Source organism: Cucurbita maxima, unplaced genomic scaffold, assembly GCF_002738345.1.
Source record: "Cucurbita maxima cultivar Rimu unplaced genomic scaffold, Cmax_1.0 Cma_Scf00130, whole genome shotgun sequence".
Taxonomy (NCBI): domain Eukaryota; kingdom Viridiplantae; phylum Streptophyta; class Magnoliopsida; order Cucurbitales; family Cucurbitaceae; genus Cucurbita; species Cucurbita maxima.
The window spans coordinates 87,127-114,419 of NW_019272146.1; the positions used below are offsets into that span (position 1 = coordinate 87,127).

The 27,293-nt window shown below is 31.9% G+C and overlaps 1 long non-coding RNA gene across 1 annotated transcript in view; it reads left to right on the plus strand.

Annotated features, from left to right (window-relative positions):
- LOC111473542 overlaps positions 1-18,499 on the plus strand; it is a 25,237-nt gene extending 6,738 nt beyond the window's left edge. Inside the window, exon 3 of the long non-coding RNA XR_002715722.1 lies at positions 18,441-18,499. This is a non-coding gene — a long non-coding RNA (uncharacterized LOC111473542). The remainder of the gene's footprint in view (positions 1-18,440) is intronic.
- The last annotated feature ends 8,794 nt before the right edge of the window (positions 18,500-27,293 follow it).

Below are 27,293 nucleotides of genomic sequence, written 5' to 3' on the forward strand. Positions count from 1 at the left end.
GTTTTCTTTTAAGATTTATATTTCCGCATGAGAGATGAGTCTGAGACATTAGTAGAGACTCTGAGTATGTAGAACTTTAGGGTCGTTACAACTAATACACCACTTTTATATTGTATCATTATAGACTTTTAAAAATGAATACAAAAACAATGATCGATAGAAACAAAATTAAATACGATACATTTATCATTTTTAGTATATTGATAAGATAAAAAGATGATAAACATATCAATTACATTTACTAGTGATATACGAGGATAAAAAAATTAGACACCGTAGATTTTTCATTTTAAGAAATTTGATGATAGATGAATGGTCTTCTTAATTTTGTTGTCACCTAGCTTCAAATAAATAGTCTTGTATGTTCATTTATCTAAATATGATTAAAATTCGATAATTTAACGACAACTATTTGATTAATTTTTTTTTTAAATTGTATAATTTAAAATTGTTTTAATAGACAACATTTATTTAGCATGCATTTTCCAAGCATTAATGCGATATACAAGAATTTTAACCATCACATTCTCCATCAAAACTTATTAAATATTAGTCACCTTTAAATCAATTTGAAAAATATGAAACGTGTTAATTAATGAGTCCTTACATAATTGAGTATCTAAATTTGTCAATGGAAGGATTCCTAAAGCACAAATCATTGACTCAAAAAAAGAGGTAACATTGCACTTTTAGATTTAAAATTATATGGAAATATTTTTAACAAGATGAAAGTTTTTCTAAAATAAAATAGATGGAAATGATTAGATATATTTGGGGCATAATTAGTTTCCAAAAATCATTGGTTACAAATAAATTAGGAAAACTCATCCAAAAAAATATCATTATAGATGGTAAATTGTTTAAATATGGAAATATATTTACCACCCGCTATTACTGCATTTCTAAATTAGTTTTTCAAAGAGTTTATATAAAGTTGTGATTTTATAGTTAGAATACTTGTGTGAAGACAAAATGGGCTTGCTTAAAAATGTCAATATGGTTTATGCATTCTTTTTGATCTCTCTAGTTGCTATTTTGTCCAATCTCAATGGTCTCGAGGCAAAGNTAAAAATGTCAATATGGTTTATGCATTCTTTTTGATCTCTCTAGTTGCTATTTTGTCCAATCTCAATAGTCTCGAGGCAAAGTGGGATGAGCGTGGCAATGTGCTTTCTTTGGGTCTCAAAAGACGTGTACCAACCAAACCAAATCCAGCAACATCTCCTGAAAGCCCTCCCTCAAGCTTAGGCACCAAAAGGCGTGTCCCAACTGGACCAAATCCAGCAACATCTCCCGAAACGCCTCCATTGGGTCTAGTCACGAAGAGGCGTGTCCCAACTGGCCCAAATCCAGCAACATCTCCTGAAAGCCCTCCCTCAAGTTTAGACACCAAAAGGCGTGTCCCAACTGGACCAAATCCAGCAACATCTCCCGAAACGCCACCATTGGGTCTAGGCACTAAGAGGCGTGTACCAACTGGCCCAAATCCAGCAACATCTCCTGTAAGCCCTCCCTCAAATTTAGGCACCAAAAGGCGTGTCCCAACTGGACCAAATCCAGCAACATCTCCCGAAACGCCTCCATTGGGTCTAGTCACGAAGAGGCGTGTCCCAACTGGCCCAAATCCAGCAACATCTCCTGAAAGCCCTCCCTCAAGTTTAGACACCAAAAGGCGTGTCCCAACTGGACCAAATCCAGCAACATCTCCCGAAACGCCACCATTGGGTCTAGGCACTAAGAGGCGTGTACCAACTGGCCCAAATCCAGCAACATCTCCTGTAAGCCCTCCCTCAAATTTAGGCACCAAAAGGCGTGTCCCAACTGGACCAAATCCAGCAACATCTCCCGAAACGCCTCCATTGGGTCTAGGCACGAAGAGGCGTGTCCCAACTAGCCCAAATCCAGCAACATCTCCTGAAAGCCCTCCCTCAAGTTTAGACACCAAAAGGCGTGTCCCAACTGGACCAAATCCAGCAACATCTCCCGAAACGCCACCATTGGGTCTAGGCACTAAGAGGCGTGTACCAACTGGCCCAAATCCAGCAACATCTCCTGTAAGCCCTCCCTCAAATTTAGGCACCAAAAGGCGTGTCCCAACTGGACCAAATCCAGCAACATCTCCCGAAACGCCAACATTGGGTCTAGGCATTAAGAGGCGTGTACCAACTGGCCCAAATCCAGCAACATCTCCTGTAAGCCCTCCCTCAAATTTAGGCACCAAAAGGCGTGTCCCAACTGGACCAAATCCAGTAACATCTCCCGAAATGCCTCCATTGGGTCTAGGCACCAAAAGGCGTGTCCCAACTGGACCAAATCCAGCAACATCTCCTGAAACGCCTCTATTGGGTCTAGGCACGATGAGGCGTGTCCAACTGACCTAAATCTAGCAACATCTCCTAAAAGCCCTCCTTTAAGTTTATTATGAGGCCTCGTGATAGTAGCAAGTTTAATTAGGGTATATTAAGATGTATTACAATGAGGTCTCTAATGTTCTATGTTCTATCTAACGAGATGATCCACCTTTATGACAAGAGACTCTAATAGTGGGCGTGAAAAGAATAATTTAATGTTAGAGTTTTTTTAATCTAAAACTTATATAATAAGATTTCTTTGTCGTTTAGTCAAATGCTACCTTATTCATGAATATATAATTTTAATTTCTACATCATTGATTAACATTAAATAATTTAACAATCATCAACATAAATTGTAACACCGGATCTCCGATGAGAAATTGAAAACCTAATTTTTTCGCTTTTAAGTTGAAGATCCAAGATTTTATTAAAGATCTTAGAGACCGAATTTGGAGAAGTAGAAGAGAAAAATGCTTACAATCTAACAATCTCAAGAAAAATATAAAAAGAAAAAAAATGGTGAAAGTTAGCCTGAAGGGAGATCTCTTCAAAAATTCTTCACAGAACCCATAGCCTAATAAATAAATAAATAAATAAAAATAAGTAACATATCCCTCTCTCCACCAATTTCTTACATCTCCACTCCAAATATCTTTCTTCAAAACTCCTAAAATCTGAAATAACAATGTAGTTCCTAGAAACAAACAGATATAAATAAATAAATAAAGCCTTAAGAACATTTAAGGGTATGGACAAAAACAAAAAGAAAAATCAAAATGTTTAGACTTAGATTCACTCTATGTCATTTGGAGAGGTCAGTAGTCTTTTTTTTTATTATTATTAAAAGATATTAATTTGGTTATTGTTAATTAGTTTATTTTATTGAAGGATATTAATTTGTTAACCATTAATTAAATTTCGAAGAAGGATTAAACTATAAGAATTTTGTTTGAGTTTTAGGAAATGTAGTAGCCATTTCGGTAAGAATTCAATAAAAAAAAATTAGCTAAAACTAACTATGAAGAAGGAAATAAACCGAGATAAAAAGTAGGGGTGTACATGGTCTGGCATGGGGGATTTTTTTGACCAACCCAAAAGTTCGGGTTGGTTAGATTGATAACCCAACCCAACCCGAAAATTTCAAACCTAACCCAACCCAACCCTCTGTTTTCGGGTTGGGTTGTTAGGTTGTCAACTGTAAAAAAAAATTAAAAAAATTTATTTATCCACATTTCATAATTATTGGATAGAATTTTAGATAAAAAAAGATTAAAAGTTATACAAACTCAAATCAATCTATAATCATTAAAAAAAAGTTATCAACAATAACAAGAGAAAATTGTAACATCCTAACATAATTCAACATTAACATAGAACTAAATACAACTAAATAGGGATCCTTCTTGAGAATTTATTACTCTACAAATAAAGAAAATATAAGAATGATTAATTTAGAGAAACTATACATATCAAAAATAAAAAATATTGTAAAAATATTTTGCTTACATTGAAAAAAATTACTAAGTTTGAGGGCCTAAATTATTAAAAAAAAAAAATTATGATATAATAATGTTGCAACCTAGAGATAATAAATACATTAGATTTTATAATTTCTATCTCAGTTTTATAACAAAATTTTTAAATTGATTGAAACTAATTTTTATCCAACAATTTTGTGTCAACTGTCAAGTGGTAAACAACTCCTAAAACAATCCAGAATTCTCTCACCTGTAACAACTTTTCATAAAATTATGTATTTAAATTCATTTACTTTCGAGTCCAATAAGAAAAATAGACGGAAAAGACAGGTACTGTCATTACATTCGCATGGTACACGTCCACTTCAGTTTCAAGTTAAGGCAAGACATTCGTGTACGGCTGACGACGACAACGCAACATGAGACCATGTAACATGCATAGGGTAGTCGTATTTATTTTCATATAGTTAGGATAAAATAGGATGTCTTTAATTTAAATGTTTATTTATTTTGTTTAGTCTTTTGTTGTGTCGTCTTTTAAAGATGTTTTCAAACCACGTAAGTTAATGGCTGTGTTTTAAGATGAAGGTGACGTTTTATGAAAGTTTAAATGAAGTATTTCTTCATTCAATGATCATGATATGTATACAGTGACGACCTTAAATTAAGTAGAAAATTACAGGTCGTGTTCTAATAAACAACATCTATTTAGCATCCATTTTCTAAGCATTCTATGTGATATACTAGAATTTTAACTTCATATTCTCCATCAAAATTAATTAACCATCTCCTACAATATTGAGTATCTAAATAGGAGGATTTTTATCTAAATTTGTCCAGATATGGGAGGTTTCAAAAAGCACCGATGGAGACCTAAAAAATAAGGTAAAAATTTTGGTGAAGTAAAACAAAAAAAAATTTAAAGCAACGTTGTATATGTATATGTTTAAATTATATCAAAATAGAGTTTATACATAAATTTAAATAAATTTAAAATAAAAATGGAAGGTAAATCCCAATTTTCATTTAAAATATTAAAAGATTATATTTTTGAAATGTTGTTTTAGAAATCAAAAGATAATATTTGTAACCACCTTAAAAAACCATTTAATAATAATAATAAAATTGTAACTGATTAAAGTAATTTTAAAGCATCATTTTAAGTATTCTTAAATGAATTTTTTTGAAACTCGGAATTTCTATATTTGTGTTGATTGGAAAACGACTTTAGAATTCATTTTTCTTTCCATCTATCATTTTTCTCAATGGACTGGGTGGAAAGTAAATGAATTTAAATACATAATTTTATTAAAACTTCAAAATATTTTTATGATTCTAATGTTTACCGTAGCGAGAATACTTGATTGTTCTAGAAGTTCTTTAACACGTAAGACGTTGACAAAAATAATTGTTGGATAAAAGATTAGTTTCTATAAATTTTAAAATTTTGTTATAAAATTGAGATAGTAATTATAAATTCTAATGTATTTATTATCTTTAGGTTGCAACATTATTGTATCACAATTTTTTTTTTTTAATTTAGGCACTCAAACTTAGTAAATCTATTTTAATGTATTTTTGCAATATTTTTTTATTTGATAGGTATAGTTTATTTAAACTAATCATTTTTATTATTTTTTATTTTGATGATCTATCTTTTCCTTGTATTTTCTTTCCTTATAGAGTAATCAATTCTCAAGAAGGATAGGAATTTAGTTGTAAATAGTTATGTAATAATGTTAGTTATGTTAAGATGTTACAATTTTCTTTTGTTATTGTTGATAACTATTTTTAAAATTATTATAGATTGATTTGCTGTCTGTAGGTGAACTTTTAATATTTTTTACCTACTTTTTGGGTTGGGTAAAAAAAAATCCCCCAACCCAACTCAGACCATGTATACCTACTTTTTATCTTAGTTTATTTTCTTCCTCATAGTTAGTTTTAGCCAACTTTTTTAATGAATTCTTACTTCCTCTGTCCAAATGGCTACAGACATTTCCTAAAACTCATACATGGTCCAAAAAGGAAGATTACTTAAATCATACATTTCCTTACGCTCCTCAATGTCAAAATGCTCGATGGCATACAACTCACCTTGTGCCTATAAGTCAACATGCATCTTTATCGACCATGCTGCGTAGTTACTATTTTTGAGTAACGGGTACTGGGCGTTGCACTCCCATCCTTTCCACTCTTTATCGTTGTCACTTCTCCGATGAATTTATATGGTGACGACATTTGTTTCATCATCTTTGGAGCCCTAATTCCAAATGTTGGAAATAACCCATGGTCGAAATGTTTTAAAACAAATAACTGAAGTAGAACAATTTGAGGGGAGAGAGTTCTTGAATAGAGGAATCTTAAGCTTTTATGCTTTTCAATTATTGTTATGAAAATAACATACATATCATGAGTACTAAAAGTGGAGAAAGTACAACCGATCTCCTAAACTTTCTCATCAAGTTTCTAAACTTTCTCATCAAATTAAGAAACTACTCACAAATCTTACTAAGTAAAGACTAATAATTTCCCTAAACCTATTAAAGCTAATAACTTCTAAACAATTATCCTAAAATTGAGGTAGGTTAATAACTTTTTTTTCTAAGTGGAATTTATTAACTCACCGTTATAATAAATTTTTTTAAAAACACACCTCTTTATCTTACTGTTTTATTTATCATACTAAAGCATTTTACATTGGATTCCTAGTTCTTGCCCAAAAGATCTCTACTACATATTTGACAATGCATGATATATTACTCTACCTAATAAAACTCATGCCTCTAAGGTGCATGGACATCATTCAAAATTATATGCAGACAGCAAAATAAAAATAACCACAAAATATGGATACATGCTTCTAAGTAAGACATTAAGGTTGTAAAGGGTGTGTTCAAAGAATTTTCTTGTCGTTGTGCACCGTTAGAGGAAGCGTTCTCTTCCTCTTCTATCACATGTGAAAATTTGACGTGACCCATTCTTTAAAAATTTCCTCCAAAAAAAACTTGGAAATACTTATGCGGTAAATCTACTATCTGTCCAACTATTTTTGCTATAAGTCTGCTATCTGTCTACCTACTGCTGTATGTCTGCATGTCTGCTCCAACATTTGATTTATAATGTGTAGCAGCCCCTCTCTTGTCACTCTTGTTGTCTTTTCATTTCAAGCTTACCCGAGAATGCACAATGATTATTTGCTATCAATTTCTTTTTTCCATATGGATTTCTTACTTGGAGGGGTTAGCAAATTTTCTAGGACAAATTTGGATCTCTCCATTCTAAAAATTCTTCTTTGTTGTTCGTGTCATTGCATATTATTGCATGAAAAGGTGTACATGATTTTAAATAAAATAAGACCAAATGCAAATGAAGATGAACAAGAAACTATGTGGCAACGTGCACTACACGGAAATAAGATTTATCATCGATCACATCCTAATGCCCTAAAACCAATTGGCCTCCCTAATATGCTGAAATTAACCACATCCAAGTACGATTAATTCTCATGCAAAAGTTGACTACCTTTCGTTGGGGCATGCAAGTTGTTCACGACAAAAAAGTAAAAATAATGACAAAAAAAATCCATCATTCTAAGGAAAGTAATGCAACTATGCAAGTGCATAAATATAAAGAAAAAAAAAACTAACTTGGTTTTCTTGGAGCTTGTTACCTGTCTACCGTTTGTCAGCTCCCTTTTCCTCAATTGTTTTTTTCAGTTATCCATTGTCAAAGAAATAATTTTATGGGTGGAAATAATATTGTGAAATCTATCCTCTATATATCAAATAGCTCTACTTGTAAGATGTAGTTCAAGGGTATGTTCTCAATATATGACATTATTGATGAATTTTTTCTTTCCTATAATTCAGTGATTAAACATATCTTACGAGTTCATCAAATTCTGATTGTTGTTTAGTGCAATTATTCCAATTGTTGTCTTCTTCTTGTTGCTGTTTTCAACTATCAGCTACTGGATTCTTTGTCAATTTATAAATTGTTGATCGATTCTCTACTACTGCTGGATATTTTATGTTGTCGTTGATATTAAATTCTATTTGTTGATCATTCATTTTCAACATTATAGTTCTGTTGTGGACATCTACAATTGTTCTTCCAGTTTTCAAAAATGCTCTCTCCAAGATAATTGGTATTCATGGTTCGCTTCATAATCCAAAATGATAAAACCTGCTAGAAATATGAACTTGTCCACTTGAATTAGAATATCTTCTATTTTTCCTTCTAGATGAGTGAAAGATGGGTCTGCTAGTTGGAGGATGACATTTGTTGATTGTATAAGACTTGTCTCTTCTCATAGTTTTTCCACCTTGAATTATAGTCTTTGAGAAGGGATTATTTTTTTAGATGCCTTATTAGCTTGATTCTTCACATAAAAAATTGATGTTAGATTACTAGACGTTAATCAAAACTTTGTTCTTCTCCACAATATACACAAGATTCAGCTGCTGTTTGGGTCATAACAAATGCAACTTGGACGGGTGCTTTATTCATGGAACCTTCTCCCAATGCTAGATTTTGTAGAATATTAGTCACCGAAGCTAATTAAGCGTTGATAGAGGATAAAGCATCAACTTCAAGTACTCCTCAAGTCTTCTTTTCTGGATTGCTTCTCACATCAGCCAATTGACAATTATTAATCAAGCGTTGATTGCCAATTGCTCCCCATGAACACCTTCATCATCATACTGTGCGCGTCCCCGCTCATCATCATTAGTGGAGAATTATCCCGATATATATGAACACACAAAATGCACGAGATCCCCACAGTTTTCATTTTTAAATCATCTTTAAGACACAACACTATACACCATTCACTTATTATTCTAAGTAACATGCATGCATTGGCATTCATATATTCATCATCATTAACATTAACTAGGGTTGTGTCTTTGAAAACTTGTCATCATAATGCATTGTGGCATTTAATACATGCACAACATCTTAATATGAAAGATTGTCATATTAAGGCATTTCATCATCATACGTCTCATCATCTTATTATTATGCATCATCGTCATCATGTCAACATCATGTATATCATCACATCATCATATAACATCAACACATCATCATTTAACGTCATCACATCATCATATAACATAAAGCATAAGTGACACGTACAAGGGCCACTGGACACGTGTCGTCATATATAAGACAAGTCTTCCGACCGAGCCGATAGAAAGACAACTTACCTGATTAGCTTAAGTTGTTGTCATGAATTTATCGTTAATGAAAGTTTGATTCTGTCTTTTGAAATCCAAGTTAACCTATGTGTGCTCATGACATTAGTTTCAAGTTCGAACTTTCATGTAACAAGTTTATAGACGGAGTTAACCATTTTTCTAGAAGATATAAGCTATTGTCATATAAAAGAATTTGATGAATTTATTTTATGTTAGAGTATTATCTACTTTCTAGTCCTATGATATTTCAAATTCAATTATTTTTCCATGGTTTATCCTTTATAATTCTTATTCTTAGAAGTTAAGTCGTGTTTGACAGTAGACATCAAAATTGACAATTCTATTCCCCTCCTTTTTCTTTTAATTTTATTAACAATTATCTTTATCCCATTTTAATCCAAGACTTTCATTTTTTTATTCCCCTTGCTTTTAATTTTTTTTGTAACTACCTTTCAACAATTTTAATGATTTTTTTTCTTTGTTTTTTTTCTTTTTTTTTCTTTTTATCGATTCTTCTTTTTTTACCATTTTAATGTTGTTGATCATGATTTTCTAAAATGATGGTAAAAATCTAAATAATTGAAATAGAAAAGAGATAGAAGATCTAAAAATTTTTTTTCTCTCTCTCAATTAAACGGGTATAAAGTCTTGTTTTCCTTTTTCTCTCTCACAGTAAATCTTACTATTTTTTCTTTTCTTTTTATTGCCATCAGTGATCATTATATCGTTGGAGGAGGTGTTGCAATAAAATAAAATAAAAGTGAATTTGAACTTAAATCCTCATTTTATTTTTTTAACATTTAATTTGATCGAAATTGTAAAAAAAAAAATAAAAAAAAATAATAATAAATCAAAATTGTTGTAATTTTAAAACTATAATATTTTTTCATCCAAGTATTATTATAGAAGTTCTCTTAGACGTTCAATAAATTAAAAATATTAATACTATTTTTGAAAATTTATGAATATTTTTGAACCTGAAATAAAGTTGTATTTATATAATGATAAACGTATTATTAAAATAAAAGTAGTGATCATTCTATGTTGCATTATTAAAGGGCTTGAATTAAAAATGTTCATCTCTTATTGAGAACATCTCTCTCACCAATAGTTTATCTTCTCTAGCGTGGTTGATCTTCTGTACAGTCTTCACATCACTCCATTGGCTGCGACGGAGGGGGCGGAGAGGGGAAGAGAAACGCCGCCGGGGGTGGCAGAGAGGGGAAGAGAAATGCCGCCGGAGATGGTGATTTAAAGAAGTTTCGCGTAGGTGGTGGCGGAGAGGGGAAGAGAAATGCTGCCGGGGGTGGCGGAGAGGGGAAGAGAAACGCCGCCGGAGGTGGAGATTTAAAGAAGTTTTGCGTAGGAGGTGGCGGAGAGGGGAAAAGAAATGTTGCCGGGGGTGAAGATTTAAAGAAGCTTCGCACAGGAGGTGACGGAGAGGTGAAGAGGAACGCCGCTGGAGGGGGCGGAGAAGTAAAGAGGAAAGTAGAAAGAGATCTACGGGAATGGTTCAGGTCCGGCGATGAGTCAGCAATGGCAAGAAATGGATGAAAGAAAAGTGGAAAAATGAATAGCATAAATAACACTAAATCATTCATTTTTTGAGATGGTATGAAAATCCACAGCCAATCTAAAAAAATTTATAGGAATAATGTACATTTTCAAATAGTAAATATTAAATTTGTTTTTTAAAAAATAGTAAAAAAAAAAACAAAGAAATTTAAATTTAAAAAAAATTACTCTAAAGTTCCCATAATACCATTAAACTTCCAATAAAGTTAAAAAAAATTGGAGTTAAATTTTAAAAAAAAATAAAAAAAATATATTCTTATAATTGGTTAGGAATAAAAATGGTTAATATTTTGTTTAAAAAAAGTATCTTTAAATTTTCATAAAAGTTTCATTATAATTTAGTTATGGAAAAAGATATTTGGGGAATGAGTTGTGAGGGGAGAGAGTTAGATGAAGTTTCATTATAACTAGATTTCAAATTAAATGAAAATATTTTCATTCAAGAATTCAAATTAAAGTAGGATGAAGTTTTTCTAAAATAAAATAGATTAAAATGGTTAGATATCTTTTTTTATATAGCATAATTAGTTTTCCAAAATCATTTGTTACCAATAAATTAGGAAAACTCAACCAAAAAAATATAATTTATTACTACATTAAAGTAGTTGTTCATAAGAAGTAGAATATTTGTGTGACGACAAAACGGGTTTGCTAAAAATAGGTCAATAGGGTTTATGTACTCTTGATGATCTCTTTTGTTGCTATTTGTCTAATCTCAATTCTCTTGAGACGAGTGGAGTGGCAATGTGTTTTCTTTAGGACTTAAAAAGCATGTACCAACGGGCCGAAATCCAGCAACATCTCTTAAAAGCCCTCCCTCAAGTTTAAGCATCAAGAGGCGTGTCCCAACTGGACCTAATCCAGCAACATCTCCCGAAACACCTCCATTGGGTCTAGGAGCTAAGAGGCGTGTCCCAACGGGCACAAATCCAGCAACATCTCCTGAAGCCTTCCGTCAAGTTTAGTCACCAAGAGGCATATCCCAACGGGACCAAATCCAACAACATCTCCCAAAACGCCTCCATTGGGTCTAGGAGCTAAGAGGCGTGTCCCAACTGGCCAAAAACCAACAACATCTCCTGAAAGCCCTCCCTCAAATTTAGGTACCAAGAAGCGTGTCCCAATAGGACCAAACTCAACAACATTCCCGAAACGCCTCCATTGGGTCAAGGCACTAAGAGCCGTATACCAACTGGCCCAAATCCACCAACTTCTCCTGAAAGCCCACCCTCAAGTTTAGCCAACAAGTGGTGTGTCCCAATAGAACCAAATCCAACAACATCTCCCGAAATGCCTCCATTGGGTTTAGGCACTAAGAGGCGTGTACCAACTGACCCAAATCCAGCAACATCTCACGAAAGCATGTCTAAAAAAATATTAGATTGTTAATCTATATATTAGATTTTTTGTCTAAGGTATATATTAGATTTTTTCTTTTTTTTTTATTTAATTTTATTTTCAGAAAGCAAGGCAATTATAGCTTAGATCTTCCCCTACCACCATTGCAATTAGGTATATTATGTAGATTATTACACTCCAGAATTTGTTATAGATATTTTATTTAAAAACTAAAATATATTCGTATCAAATCACAACTAAATATAGACAAATTGAATAATGTAAACGAGGTGAAAATATATTTAAAAATAAGGTTTAGCAACACCTAAGTAGAGTCAACCATGCATGAGTTATTTATCTTTACCTCAATAACATGGTAAACATCATAAGTGACTTCACTCTTTGGAAAATGCGTCCACATACAATTTGTATCATGATTGGTGGGGCCTAATTTTTTATAATTGTTTTTTGGGTTCTACTTTCTCTTTCGAGTAGGGTTGGGTGAACCCACTAGGTGGGCTCGTTAACATATTCCCTAAGTTTGACTATGGGCTAGCATGCTCACGCTTCTAAAAACTAACAAAAAAGAGGAGAACACGAATAATATCGAGGTATATGTATTCATTCATAACATGTTAGAGAACTAATTCATAATCATATGACATACAACATGCACGAAATCTCAAAATAAAAATCATGGTTCAATGAGATGATGCATATAATATTTTCATACTTATCATGAAGTAAATTACAATGAGACGTATGCACAAGAAGTATATGTTTTGTCATTTCGCTTCTCCTCCAACATTTCTCTTCCTCGGCAAATTGTTTTTCTCAAATCATAGATATCATCAAAAGTACCATTTAGGGTCACTTGACAATTTTAAAATATATAAAGAATGTTCTAGTTCATGCAATGTTCGGGCATCTCACGCTCGCGCTTCCTTTTTTCTTTCATATTAAGGTCTTCGACATATTGTGCACTTACGACTTCTCCAAATACCATGTCATGGAAGTTGAAGCGTCCAGTTTCAATCCCCAACAACTTCTCCAAATATCATCATCGGTTGAATCCATCGAACTCACATTAATGGCCCAAGTCATTTGGAGTCAGGTGAGACAACATGAATCCCGAAAGTTTTTTTTCCTAATTTATCAATTTCCTCCAAAAGAACTTTGACGATTACAATATGCCACCTTGCTACAAACATATCATTATTAGATAGTAAATTGTTTAAAGATGGCCCACTTTGACGATTACAATATTTACTGACAGTTATTACTACATTTCTCAATTATTTATTTAGTTATTTATTTATTTGGTGCGTATGAAAGACCATCCGAATTTTATATAAATAAATAATAGTTTTAACAATTATTATATTAGTAAATTTTAGATAATTAATGGTGGGTAGTTAATTTATTTTTTATTAATTCAAATTATCAAATTTTAGGATTTTGAGTTTAAGGAAGAAAATAAATATATAAATAAGGAAAGAGAAGAAGATTTCGAAACATAGGCTAGAGGAAGAAAATAGAAAAAGATTAACAAAAATAGACCAATATTAATATGGGAATAGAATTAAAAATTTTATTTTATTTTATTTTAGGAAATTTTTATTTTAATTCTATTTTTAAGAAAGGTAAGCCATCATAGCTTAGATCTTCTCCTTGAAATTATAGCCTAGATCTTTCCTAATTTTATTGTAATTATGTATCTTTCCTAATTTCTTGTTCGTATCTTCTCTATCAAAATTAGGCAATGGGAATAAAATTAAAATTTTTCTCTTCTTTTATTTTAATTCTATTCTTAGAAATCACACCAATTATGTATCTTCCCTGATAATATTGCAATTCTGTATCTTCTGCAATTACGTATCTTTCCAAATTCTGCAATTCTGTATCTTCTGCAATTATGTATCTTTCCAAATTCTGTTGTAATTACTTAGATTGAGTTAGAAATTATCAGATCCTAAAGGATATGGTAATAAATTGGTAAAAAAAAATTTAGATGCAATAGGAATTGATTAATAAAAATAGGCAAAAAAAAAAAAAATGTGGGAACAAAATGGAGAAAGATAAATACAAAGCAAAAAAAAAGGAAGATGAAGTGATTTAAAAACTAAAACTAAACACAAAAATAAATACAAAGAAAAAAAAAATGTAACATTTAGGCAATAGAATTAAAGAATAAAACAAAATAAAATTACAAGAGACAAGAAAGTATCATGCATGTTAAAACAATTCTATCTATTTTTTTTAACGGTAACATCAACCATTAGTAATGATAGAAAATGAAATTTTTAATAAAAATAGAATGATATAGATATATAAATAATATTCCAAAATTTTACTTCTACAAAAACTCTAATTTTCACATAAAATCTAAGACATAGACCCTTGCAAATAAGAGCAATAATGTTACAGAAGTACGAATTTGAAACTAACGCCATAAGTTTACATATGTTGACTTGGATTTCAAAGGACAAACATTTGTAATGAGCTCACATAGATTGACTTGGATTTCAAAGAACACAATTGAACTTTAAATTATATAATTGAGTATCTAAATTTGTGAAAACTTGATCTGGGAGGATTCCTAGAGCACAAATAGTGACTCAAAATAAAGGTAACATTACATTTTCAGATTTAAAATTATATGGAAATATTTTTAACAAGATTCTAAATTAGATGAAAATATTTTCATTCTAGAATTAATATTAAAGTTGGGTGAAGTTTTCCTCAAATAAAATAGATGGAAATGATTAGATATATTTCTTACGGGCATAATTAGTTTCCAATCATTATAAATAGTAAATTGTTTAAAGATAGAAATATATTTTACACAACAGCTATTACTAAATTTCTAAATTAGTTGTTCACAAGAGATTATATAAAGTTGTGATTTCATAGTTATAATACTTGTGTGAGGACAAAATGGGTTTGCTTAAAGATGTCAATATGGTTTATGCCTTCTTGTTGATCTCTCTAGTTGCTATTTTGTCCAATCTCAATGGTCTGAGGCAAAGTGGAATGAGAGTGACAATGTGCTTTCTTTGGGTCTCAAAAAACGTGTACCAACAGGACCAAATCCAGCAACATCTCCTAAAAGCTCTCCCTCAAGTTTAGGCACCAAAAGGCGTGTCCCAACTGGACCAAATCCAGCAACATCTCCCGAAACGCCACCATTGGGTCTAGGCACTAAGAGGCGTGTACCAACTGGCCCAAATCCAGCAACATCTCCTATAAGCCCTCCCTCAAATTTAGGCACCAAAAGGCGTGTCCCAACTGGACCAAATCCAGCAACATCTCCCGAAACGCCTCCATTGGGTCTAGTCACGAAGAGGCGTGTCCCAACTGGCCCAAATCCAGCAACATCTCCTGAAAGCCCTCCCTCAAGTTTAGACACCAAAAGGCGTGTCNTAAATTGTATAATTTAAAATTGTTTTAATAGACAACATTTATTTAGCATGCATTTTCCAAGCATTAATGCGATATACAAGAATTTTAACCATCACATTCTCCATCAAAACTTATTAAATATTAGTCATCTTTAAATCAATTTGAAAAATATGAAACGTGTTAATTAATGAGTCCTTACATAATTGAGTATCTAAATTTGTCAATGGGAGGATTCCTAAAGCACAAATCATTGACTCAAAAAAAGAGGTAACATTGCACTTTTAGATTTAAAATTATATGGAAATATTTTTAACAAGATGAAAGTTTTTCTAAAATAAAATAGATGGAAATGATTAGATATATTTGGGGCATAATTAGTTTCCAAAAATCATTGGTTACAAATAAATTAGGAAAACTCATCCAAAAAAATATCATTATAGATGGTAAATTGTTTAAATATGGAAATATATTTACCACCCGCTATTACTGCATTTCTAAATTAGTTGTTCAAAGAGTTTATATAAAGTTGTGATTTCATTGTTAGAATACTTGTGTGAAGACAAAATGGGCTTGCTTAAAAATGTCAATATGGTTTATGCATTCTTTTTGATCTCTCTAGTTGCTATTTTGTCCAATCTCAATGGTCTCGAGGCAAAGTGGGATGAGCGTGGCAATGTGCTTTCTTTGGGTCTCAAAAGACGTGTACCAACCGGACCAAATCCAGCAACATCTCCTGAAAGCCCTCCCTCAAGCTTAGGCACCAAAAGGCGTGTCCCAACTGGCCCAAATCCAGCAACATCTCCTGAAAGCCCTCCCTCAAGTTTAGACACCAAAAGGAGTGTCCCAACTGGCCCAAATCCAGCAACATCTCCTGAAAGCCCTCCCTCAAGTTTAGACACCAAAAGGCGTGTCCCAACTGGACCAAATCCAGCAACATCTCCCGAAACGCCACCATTGGGTCTAGGCACTAAGAGGCGTGTACCAACTGGCCCAAATCCAGCAACATCTCCTATAAGCCCTCCCTCAAATTTAGGCACCAAAAGGCGTGTCCCAACTGGACCAAATCCAGCAACATCTCCCGAAACGCCTCCATTGGGTCTAGTCACGAAGAGGCGTGTCCCAACTGGCCCAAATCCTGCAACATCTCCTGAAAGCCCTCCTTTAAATTTATTATGAGTCCTCGTGATAGTAGCGAGTTTAATTATTGTCTATAAAGATGTATTACAATGAGGTCTCTAATGTTCTATCTTCTATCTTATGAGATGATCCACCCATATGACAAGAGACTCTAATAATGAGCGTGAAAAGAATAATTTAGTCGTAGAATCTTTTTAATCTAAAACTTTTATAATAAGATTTCTTTACCTTTTATTCAAAAGCTACGAGGAAGATATAATTTTAATTTCTACATCATTGATTAACATTATATAAATTAACAATCATCGACATAAATTGTAACACCCGATCTCTGATGAGAAACTGAAAACCTAATTTTTTCGCTTTAAGTTGAAGATCCAAGATTTTATTGAGGATCTTAGAGACCGAATTTTGAGAAGAGGTAGAAGAGAAAAATGCTTAGAAATATCTCTGGACCTAGAAAAATATAAAAAGAAAAAATTGTCAAACTCAACTAGATCTCTTCACAAATTAGAAAAATGGCCATAAGGAGTCCTATTCCATCTGAGATCTCTTCTAAAATTCTTCACAGAACCTATAGCCTAATAAATTATTAATAATAATAATTAAAAAAAAAAAAGTAACCCATCCTTCTCTCTCCACCAATTTATCACATCTCCATCCCCAAATTTCTCTCTGAATGACTAGTCTGCATAGAAAAAAAAACAGTAAAAACGAACGGATCAAAAAAAATTTAAGCACATCTAAGGGTATGGACAAAAACAAACAGAAAAAAAAAAAAAACAAAAATGTTTAGATTTAGTTACACTTTATGTCATTTGAAGAGGTCAGGAGTCTTCCTTTTTTTATTAAACTATATTAATTTGGTTATAGTTAATTATTTTATTTTATTGAAGGATATTAATTTGATTACAATTAATTAGTTTTGAAATGAGAGATTAAACTATAAGAATTTTGTATGAGTTTTAAGAAATGTCATAGCCAATTTTAAAGAGGAAGTAAATATTCATTAAAAGAAATTGACTAAAACGAACTATGAAGAAGGAAATAACCGAGATAAAAAGTAGGGATGTACATGATCTGAGTTGTGTTGGGTTGGGTTGAGGGATTTTTTTGACCAACCAAAAGTTCGGGTTGGTTGGATTGATAACCCAACCCAACTCAAAAATTTTCAAACCAACCCAACCCAACCCGAAAATTTTCGGGTTGGGTTGTCGGGTTGTCAACTCTAAAAAAAATTTAAAAAATTTATTTATCCACATTTCATAATTATTCCATAGAATTTTAGGTAAAAAAAATATTAAAAGTTCAACAAACACAAATCAATCTATAATAATTCAAAAAAAAAAAAAGTTATCAACAATAACAAGAGAAAATTGTAACATCTTAACATAATTCAAGGTTATTATAGAACTAAATACAACTAAATAGGGATCCTAAGGAAATGATAGATCATCAAAATAAAAAAACAATAAAAATGATTAGTTTTAAGGAACAGTTTTATGTGTTAAAGAACTCCTAAATTAATTAAGAATTCTCTGACAAATACTAAAAGTTGATCCATAAGCTATTGTAAACACGATAAAAATATACTGAACAACTTTTGATAAAATTATTTATTTAAATTCATTTACTTTCCACCCAGTCGAATGAGAAAAATGATAGATGGAAAGTAAAATGAATTATAAAGTAGTTTTCCAATCAACACAAGTATAGAAATTCCGAGTTTCAAAAAATTGATTTAAGAATACTTAGAAAGCAATATGCTTTAAAATTAAGCATTGAACGATAAAACGATAGTGTTAGGATGACTCTAAAAGTAAGGATTATGATAGATTGATAGAACGATAGCGTTAGGATACGTTCCTGTAAGGATATGACTAAGGTACGTTCATGTAACGATATGATTATGATAGATATAAGAATGTTAAGGCTATTGATAAGTTAGAGAGCGATATGACAACAAAATGTTTAAGATATGATATGATTATGATATGACATATGAATGACGGATATATATATATACATATACATATATTTTGTGATTTGATATGAAAATGATATGAAATATGTTATGGTACGAGATATGTGATAATTGACATGTTTATAATATGATATATTGTGATGCGATATATGTTATGGTATGATATGTAAATGATAAAAATTGTTATATCTGGAAGCATGGAATGCTATGATATAATATATTTATGTAATTTGAATGATATGATGTGATTGACATGCAAAATGACGAACTAGCATGAAATACAATTTCGACATATGCATAAAAAATATGTGAAATGATATGAGAAATGATATGATATGTACGGAATGCTATCGGGGTTGTATTAAATGATAATAAAAATAGAAAAATGTTGAGACCTCATTTCTTATTGTGTGTTCATGCATTGGGGATACCTCTTACCCTTCACGATAGTACAGACGTGTACGTTACGAGGCAGAAAAACAATCATTATGGTTATCATAATGCTACGATGACCAAGCAGAAAAACGTTCATTATGCTTATCATAATGCTACGACTGTTAGGAAGGAAAACAAACATTATGTTAAACCTAATTTTGTCTTGCTGGTTACTAGTTCTAACAGTGTCCAGTTTAAGTAGATCCTAGAGTATGCTCGCACGACAAGGAAAGTGGCCCAACGGTGTGTGAACTGACTAGTGAGTCCATACTCGCACGTATGGGCTGTGTGTAGAGTATGTGGTACACGTCCAAGTTACTCGTTAGGATAGTACCGAAGGAAAATAGACTGAAAAGACAGGTCATTACATTCGCATGTTCTTGAATTTTAACCTCATATTTTCTATCAAAATTAATTAACCATCTCCTAGAATATTGGATATCTAAATGAGAGGATTTTTATCTAAATTTATCCAATCTTATATGGGAGTTTTCATAAAACACAAATGGTGACCCAATAAATATAGTAAAATTTTGGTGAAGTAAAACAAATATTTAAAGCATATGTAATTACCTATTATGTATATGTTTAAATTATATCACAATAGGTAAATCTCAATTTTTATTTAAAATTTTAAAAGGTTATATTTTTGTTGTTTTAGAAATAAGGGTACTATTCATTGAGACAACTCCTCCCCAAATATCTCTCCTCAATTCAATACCTACTTTGACTGACTATTAGACAAATTTGCTATAAAGAAAAAAAAAACAAAAAATAGTAAATTTTATAAAAGAGATATTGTTATTCTTTTAAAAAGAAAATGAAACGAAACACTAAAAGTATAATTTATTCTAACTTTTATAATAAGATTTGTTTACCTTTATTCAAAAGTTCCCTTGCCTATGAAGATTAACATTATATAATTTAACAATCATGGACATAAATTGTAACACCCGATCTCCGATTAGAAAGATATGTCTTCTCATTGAAAATTTTAGTTAGTGTACCCTATAAGGATCAAATCCTTAGCGCCGTACATTAGCATATAGTCCCTCGTTCTCCTAAGATACTTGAGGATATTCTTAACGACAGTCCAATGAGCACGTCTCGGATTGGACTGATATCTGCTGATAATTCTTACAGCATAACATATGTCGGGTTGGGTTCATAGCATGGCATACATCAGACTACCGATTGCTAATGCATAGGGAATGTGTCTCATATCCTCAACTTCTTGAGGTGTCTTAGGACTTTGTTCCTTCGACAAATGAGCTCCGTGCCTGAAAGGTAATAAACCTTTCTTGGAGTCCTGCATCTTATATCGAACCAACCCTTAAAAACGTTGAACCGGACCCCAACGGCAAAAAAAAAAACACCCGAACCTCCTCTTCCAACTTCTTCTTCGGTTCAACTTGCTATCTCTTCCATTTTCGATAAATTACAATCTAAAATGAACTCTAATGACTCCATAAAAATTACAGACCTTTCTTCACTCATTAAAGCCCATACACATTAGGCTTGTTACAATAATTGTATCCAATGGAAGCATAAAAAATAAAAATAAAAATAAAAAAATCCCAAAACCAAAAATATCCACTTTAGCAACCACAAAATTTCATTCATGAAATAGTACCCACCATGCTCAAATTAATGCAAATAAAGTGCCTAAAACTTGCTTTGATACCAATTAATGGAGTTAATATAACACATGCGGAAGCAATTTGAATCTTAGGTACTCTTAGAACATCTTATAGTAAATAATTATCATGTTCATAAGTATTAAAACTCAAGGTGTTTGAGTACTAATCTTTTGTAGTTCAAATTCTTTTTTCCTCACGAACTGGTTTCGAACCACCACTAGCGCCTTCTCCACTATTCTCCGGCCTTAGAACAGAATTGTGGAATCCGGTGAGTGACTAAACTTGGGAGGAATTTAGTATATATGAAGAGAGTGTGAGAGTTTTTCTCAAGGTTTTTCCAAGGGAGACCTTCCATGTACCTTGATCACAATATTTATAAAGTTATGTTTGCATGTTCATGCAAATTTGAGATCACCAAATTTTGACACTCAAAATTTCACTCAAATGTTTATAAACAATATTTATAAAGTTATGTTTGCATGTTCATGCAAATTAAAATATTTAAATCTTATTTAAATATCTTCGATTCTCTCTTTTTGTTTAATTCATAATTAAAAAAAATGCGGTTAAATATATCATATATATGTAGCACATATTCCCTAATTTAATTTCGATTCTCTCTTTTTGTTTAATTCATAATTAAAAAAAAATGCTGTTAAATATATCGTATATATGTAGCACATATTCGGATTTGAATTCGATCACTTCGAACTCACTCGTCACACTGTTCTATGGTTTAGTCCGATATGAGCTAGCAGAGGGACCTAATGGACCTACAGATCATGGGCTTCAAAGATCCGAGATTAACTAGCTAAACTCATTAACCTTGTTAACCAAATATATATATGTATATTTATGTGTCTATATATATACATAATACATATATATGTAGATATACGTATATATATCGATACTATATATATGTATATACGTGTGTGTATATATATATATAAAAGATAAACAAAATTAAAAGATTTTAAAGAAGAGAATCCATGAACTTAATCGCAAAAAAATTTATATTTTTATATTTTCAATGTATTTAAATTTGAATTTTAAATTTTAAAATATAGTGTATAGAAAAAGGTTCTTATAAATTTAATTTATTTTATATATTATACATTATAATTAATTATATATATAGTGATTTAATGGACTTGAACAATGTTAATTTCTTATTTAAAATAAACAATTATTTAACACTATTTATTATCTCATGAGGGAAAAAAAAAACAAATTCTACATTAAAAATAAATTATATAATATTTCTCTTTTTCTTATTTAATCCTTATTTAGGACTCCCTTTATTTATTTATTTATTTAATGTTAAAATAAAATGTTGATAGCCTTATATCATTATTTTAGGACTTTAAATCTTTCAAAAAAAAAAATTATTTATTTAATAGTTAAAGATAAAGATGCATTATATCATTTTAAATTTGAATTCCAATTTTGGTTTCGAATTGTTTAAGGAAATCTTATATTCTTTTGTATATATATATATATATATATTATCTCTACTTTGACTTTCTTTATAATGTGAAATAGTTTTTTTAATCACTTTTTTTAATATTGAATATCTTTAAATCGAAGCACCATCAATAGTATGTCACTAGAAATTGAAGCGTCGTGTTCCAAACTTCAACAACTTCACTCAACTTCATCGTATGTTGAACCCATCAAACTCACGTTAATGGTCCATGTCATTTGCAATCACTTCCTCATAGAAGAAAATGGTAGTTTATTATTGTCGAGGCAACAAGAATCCCGAAAGTTTTTCTTCCTAACTCGTCAATTTCCTCCCAAAAACTTTGACGACGACAACGATGCAACCTTTCTACAGTTCTCATCGTCCAAGTTCAAAAGATACAATAACCCCATTCTTGATGCTAAGGTTATCACAGACAGATAATAAACCACTGAAGAAGAATCAAAGAAACTGCAGATTTAGGTAGGCTTGGAAACGTTTTTCATCTAACAGTTACATTGAAATTATGGAATGTTGCAACCTGTCATGTGAGATCGTTCATAAGTGAAGACTTGATGGTTCCTACGAGCCAAATCGCTATCCAGATGTCAAGTAAAGTAACTATTGAGAAGATAGGAAGGGATGAAAGTTGTGTAATTTACATGGAAAAGATTATAAAAGAGGAAGGAACTGAAATATTATTATTGGAAATACCTTGCTTGCATGTTTATCATGAAGAATGCTTGAGAAGTTGCTGAACAAAAGTCATTATTGTGTAGATTTGAGATGCTCTTAGATGTGTTATTTTTTTTTTTTCATTGTTATTGTGTTTAATATGAAAATAATTTATTAGTTTATATCTTTTTCATTAAAATGATTGGAAAATAGTGAGTTGATACACTTGCTTGAGACGAATAAACGAACAAGTATAGTTCTGAGTTAGCTTTAGTGGACAAATATGATTAAAAATAAAAAACGCTCCAAATTTTTCGAAGTAGGTGGCAGAGAAAGAAAACAGTGTGAGAAAACATCCATAGAAGCCTCGGAATCGTGAGAAGGATAAGCTTGACTTATACATGATTTAGAGGGGTGATCATTTTTTTAGCTTCAAATACAAACATGCATAGCAGAGTGAAACCAAAGTTGCTTCGAAAGTCAAAGATCATAACCTTACGCTTGAAACACAACCAAGAACTTGCATGTTTTGAAAATACTTTAAAAAATGACACAACAAAAGACAAAATAAAATGAAAGTTTAAATGAAATATTTTCACATTCAATGTTTATCATATGTATACAACAGCAACCTTAAATTAAGTAAAAAATTTCGGGTCGTTACAGAATGCTTAGAAAATGCATGATAAATAAATGTTGTCTATTAAAACTGTAACAACCAAAATTTTTCTAGTTAATTTAAGGTCGTCACTATATACATATCATGAACATTGAATGCAGCCATGGACTTACACGTTTTAAAACCACCTTTAAAAGACGAGACAACAAAATACTAAATAAACATTTAAATTAAAAACATCATGTTCTAGCTAGCCAAAGTCTAAGAAAATAAATACAACTACCCTATGCATGTGTCATGGTCTCGAGTTGCGACGTCGTTGTCAGCCGTACTAGAATGCCTTTCCTTAACCTGAAACATAAGTTCCACGTGACTTGAGTATTTAAATAAATACTCAGTAAGTGACCCCACTATGGGGGGTTTAAATGCAAGAACATGCAAATGCAATGAGAGTACTTATCCTTTTAGTCTATTTTCCTACAGTACTATCCTAGTCGGTAACTTGGATACGTACCATATACTTCACACACAGTTGATGCTTGCGAGTATGGACTGACTAGTCAGTTCGCACACTACTGGGCCACTCTGGGAGCTATTTAGGCTGGTCACTCGTAAGAATTAGTAACCATCATGGCAGCATTAGGTTAAACATAATGTTTGTTTTCCTGCCTGACCGTCGCAACATTATGATAAACATAATGAACGTTTTTCTACTTGGTCATCATAATATTATGATAACCATAATGATTGTTTTCCTGCCTCGTAACGTACGCGTCCATACTATCATGAAGGGTAAAGGGTATCCCCCAATGCATGAGCACACAATAATGCATGAGGTCCCAATATTTTTCTATTTTCATTATCATTTAATACAACCCCGCTAGTGTTCCGTACATATCATATCGTTTTTCATATCATTTCACATACCCTTTATCATATCATTTATCATATCTTTCTTGCATACGTCGGAGTTGTATTTCATGTTTGTTCGTCGTTTTGCATGCAATCGCATCATATCATAACTGTAACGAATCATAATGTTTTTTTTTTAAGAAAAATTCGCTGAAAATTCCGTGGGGGTCACAGAATCACGTTTTCCGACGCCCACAATTCGCTGAAAATCTCCCGCCACACTCCTCAAGCCTCTCAGAATCACCTACAAAGAAGAAAATGATGAACAAATGAGAAAATCAAGAGAGAAAGAGAGGGAACACCGATGTTTTTCTGCGAGATGAAAAGGTACTCTACTCTCAAAATATTCAAGTTCGAGGTCGGGAAGTCGCGGGAATGGTCGAGGTAGTTAAGACAACAAAAATGAAGAAATTTATAAGGAGAAGAGACAGTCGAGCAAAACAAATTAGCGTGGAAGAGAATGCAGTCGACGTAGAAGACAAAACATCACTGTGGCATCTCCGTTTTTGTCACCTACATCATGGCGGTCTAAAGGAGTTAGCGAAGAAGAATATGGTACATGGGCTACCAAACATGGATTTTAAAGGAAAATTTTGTGAAGAATGTGTGCTCGACAAGTATGCGAGAACCTCAATTCAGAAGAAGGTTGAATTTTTGGCTAAACAACCTCTTGAGTTGATCCATACAGATATATGTGGACCAATTACCACCAAGTCCTTCAGCGGAAAGAGGTATTTCATTTCCTTTATCAATGATTACGCATGGAAAACTTGGGTTTATTTTATAAAAGGAAAATCCGAGGCATTCGAGGTGTTCAAAAAGTTCAAAGTAATGGTGGAGAAGGAAACTGGTAGACACATCAAAGCTGTACGATCTAATAGAGGTGGCGAGTATACTTCAACGGCTTTCATGGAGTACTGCACCGTACACCCCTCAACAACCCTAAATCCATAAATTACAATTTCTGAGATATTCTTACGTAATCATTATAGACTTTTAAAAATGAATATGAAATGAATTATTGATAGAAACAAAATTAAATATGATAGATTTATCATTTTGAGTCTATTGATAAGATAAAAAGATGATAAACATATCAATTACATTTACAAATGATATACGAGGATAAAAAAAAAATTAGATACCGTAGATTTATCGTCTTGAGAGGTTTGATGATCGAGGAGTGGTTTTTTTTTAATTTTATTGTCATTTACCATCAAACAAATAGTCTTGTATGTTCATTTATTTAGATATGATTAAAATTCGATAATTTAACGATAACTAATGGAGAAAAATTCTTTTTAATTTGTTTTTTTTATAAAATTGCATAACTTAATATTGTTCTTAATAGCTCCACCTATTTTTCCCACCTCTCTCCTTTAAATCTCTCACCACTCATCTCTTAAAATAACTATGCCAACCACGAATAATTCTTTTCTTTCTATAAAACAAAAAAAAAAAAAAGAAAAAAAGTTCAAGCACATTTAGCTATATCAAACAAAAAAGACAAAAAGATTGAGATTTAGTTGACGGTATGTGTCATGTGAAGAGTTCAAGAGTCTTCCTTTGATTGAATGATATTAATTTGGTTACAATTAATTAGTTTATTTTATTGAATGATATCTAAATATGTTAAAGGTATTAAATGGTTTGTATGAAGATAACCCTAACAAACATATATAAATATTTTCAGACTTAATTTATGTAAATACTCTAACGTTCGTATGAAGTATAACACATGAACCAATGTAAATTAGAGAAATAATTTTGTAGAAATTCGAATTTGAAACTGATGTCATGGGCTCACATAAGTTGACTTGGATTTCAATGGAAAGAATCGAATTTTCATTAAGGATAAATTCGTAACATCAGCCTAAGTTAATCAGATAAGTAACTTTACTATCAGCATGATTATATTTGATGTTGACACGTGTCATGTGGTTCTGCACGTGTCATATACTGATATGTGCAAATTGTTTATGGATCAATATGCTTATGCTATGATATGTATATGTTATCATATGCGAATTGTATGATAATACTTATGGTAGGATGTATTCAATGATATGCTTGAGATAGGATACGAGAAGGAAACACTAAACGTAATGTAATGATAGAAGTAAAGTATGTTCACGAAACGTTAAGGTTAGGTTACGTATCGAAGTGTAATGGATATGAGAGATTGATACAAACGATATTGCCACGATTGATTGATAAAATAATATGGTTAGATTATGGGTAGAAAGGGATAGGATTCTGATAGAATGATAGAACAATAACATTAGGATACACTCCTGTAATGATATGACAAAGGTACGTTCATGTAACGATATGATTGTGATGTTTATGATATGATATATTGTGATGCGATATGTTATGGTATGATATGTACATGATGAAAATTGTTATGTCTGGAAGCATGACATGTTATTGTAACGACCCTAAATTTCCACATACTTAGAGTCGCTACTAATGTCTCATACTCATCTCTAATGTGGAAATATAACTCTTAAAATGAACATCAATTATAACATAAACTTTGAAAAATGCTTAAAACAACCTCTCCTCTAGAAAACACAGTCATGGTCTTACATGTTTAAATACGAAATACTGAAGTTTAGAGAAAACAAAATCAAATACAAAATAATTTAAAACGATGAAATGCAAAACAACCTATTCTAACTTAAGACTAGGAATTTAAATATGTGACTACACTATGCACGTGTCACAGTCTCTGCTCGCGATGTATTCATCTTCCATACAAGTGCACCTTTGCTTTACCTGAAAAATGATGTGGCACACAATATGAGTATTTCGACGATTACTCAGCAAGTGGCCCCACTATAGGGGGCCAGGCAAATGCAAACACATGCAAACATGATTTAGGAACCTATCTTTAACATCATAAGGGTGGCCTCCAGTCTCGGACAAATTGGATGTGTAGTGAACACACGACTCACACATGCGAGTGTGAATCCATAGGGCGCTCGCACACCCCTTGGACCCTCTAGTTAAGCTAATTTATAGCGATGTTTGGAAGTTAGCGGAATCCCATAGTGTCATGCGCCTCATGAA